Source organism: Corylus avellana, chromosome ca1 (assembly GCF_901000735.1).
Source record: "Corylus avellana chromosome ca1, CavTom2PMs-1.0".
NCBI classification, from domain to species: Eukaryota; Viridiplantae; Streptophyta; class Magnoliopsida; order Fagales; family Betulaceae; genus Corylus; species Corylus avellana.
The window spans coordinates 29,509,608-29,511,622 of record NC_081541.1 but is presented as its reverse complement, the minus strand read 5'-3'; the positions used below and the strand labels follow the sequence as shown (position 1 = coordinate 29,511,622).

At 34.6% G+C, this 2,015-nt stretch overlaps 1 protein-coding gene and 1 pseudogene across 1 annotated transcript in view; both read left to right on the top strand.

Annotated features, from left to right (window-relative positions):
• LOC132167697 (calcium-dependent protein kinase 26) overlaps positions 1 to 2,015 on the top strand; it is a 92,112-nt gene that overhangs the window by 40,832 nt on the left and 49,265 nt on the right. The gene's annotated exons all lie outside the window — the stretch shown is intronic.
• The window catches only part of LOC132169383 (regulatory-associated protein of TOR 1-like), a 9,200-nt pseudogene that overhangs the window by 1,678 nt on the left and 5,507 nt on the right, over positions 1 to 2,015 (top strand).

The window sequence follows — 2,015 nt, the reverse complement described above, 5'->3', positions numbered from 1 at the left end:
AGAGAGAGAGAGAGAGAGAGAGAGAATTTCCTCTTTCCCTGTTAACTACGGATAACTTACCCAGCAACAACCAACCAACCTTGACATTTAGAGCCTGTTTGGGATTGCGTTTGAAAAATAAAACTTTTAAATCAAAAAAAGCTTTTGGACAAAAGCTTTATTTTTAAGTTTTTGCCAAAAGTGCATTTTAGCCATTTTTTGATTTTTTTGAACCCTTAAAAGCGCTTTTAATTTTTTTACTAAACGAGTACTTTTTTCTTCAAACGGACTTTTTGAGTATTAAACGCACTTTTAGGCCCCTCAAACGCAATCTCAAACAGGCCCTTAGAGCTTGTTTGAGATATGTCTGAGAAATAGAGTTTTTAAGCCAAAAAGCACTTTTAACCAAAAGCTTCATTTTTAAGCTTTAGTCAAAAGTGTGTTTTGATCATTTTTAGGCTTTTTTTACCATTAAAAGCGCTTTTAATTTCTTTACTAAATGAGTACTTTTTTCATCAAACGGACTTTTTGAATGTTAAAAACACTTTTAGGCCCCTCAAACGCAATCCCAAACATGCCTTATCTTTGTGTATATATATACGTAAAGCATGATACACAATCTCTCTCTCTCTCTCTCTCTCTCTCGGCAATTAATGACAAAATCAGAATTAGCATGCAAAGCTAGAAGCACCCAGAAAGGGTTTGGTTTCTCTAAGTCGGAGATGGATGTGGCTCGGCAGCTAATACAACTCAATGGAGAGTCATCCAATGACCACCACGACGATCGGACGATAACAACGATAATAGTTGTGCAACTCCTTACAAAAACCTTGAGTTTATCACATGAGTATATGTTTTCTTAATAGCATGTGATTTTTAATGATTTAAAAGGACCCTATAGTAAATTTCTTACAAATTGAATTGTCACGTGAGTTTGTAAATTACCTTGTAATAAAAGTTGTGCTACCTAAAGCATTTTTCATTGTAAAATTGATACCATGTACACGAAAAATGCTACAAGCCCATCTTCTGTCCCTCCAAGAATGATGTGGCTCTTAAAATCACCATTGAACTTGTGATTGCTCATTATTAGATTTTGATCAAATGATAATTTTAAAAGTCACGTTATTCTGGAAAGAATACAAGAGGGACTTTCAGAATTACTCACATATACACCGTGATTTTGATTGTAAAATTATATTTAATGTCTATTGATAGTTGAACATGCATTATACTATAAACTGGCTAACTGCCTTATTTATTCTCCAAATATTATGATTTTATGTGGTGTTAAATTATCATTTGTCTCAAAAGCTTAAGCTAATAGGAAAATGTAAATTTAATCACTTCATCAGTATTTTAACACTTCCCCTCACGTGTGGGCTCAAACTCCATTTTAATAGGTGAGGCTCAACACATGAAATATTTAATTTAAATGGGGGTGAATTGAAGGAGTCAAGGTTCAATCTCAGGACCTTTGGCTCTGATATATACCATGTTAAATTACCAGTTATCCCAAAAGCTTAATAGTTGACAAACTTAAGCTTTTGGGATAACTGGTTATTTAACACGATATCATAGCCAAATGTCCTGGGATCGAACCTTGACTCCGTCAAATCACCCCCTATTTAAATAAAATATTCCACGTGTTGTACCTTACCTATTAAAAAGGAGTTTGAATCCACACGTGAGGGGGGGTGTTAAAGTAATAATTAAGTAATTAAATTTATCTCTTTCTGTCAGCTTAAGATTTTGGGATAATTGATAATTTAACATGGTATATGAGAGCCACGTTTCTGTTTCTGTGGCTTTCAATAAAAGTCTTACCACATTTCTATGGTGTTTTCTAGCATTATCTTATGACGATCTCCCAATTTTGTTGATATCCACGACTCTATTCATTGGTAAATCTTGGCACAATGAGGTTTGGCCCTTCACAGGATTTTTAACGGCTAGTTTTCGTTCTCCAGCCTCATTGTCAGTGTTTTCTTGGCCCTTAACCGGATTCTTTTAGCGGCTTGTCTTCGTTCTCCGGT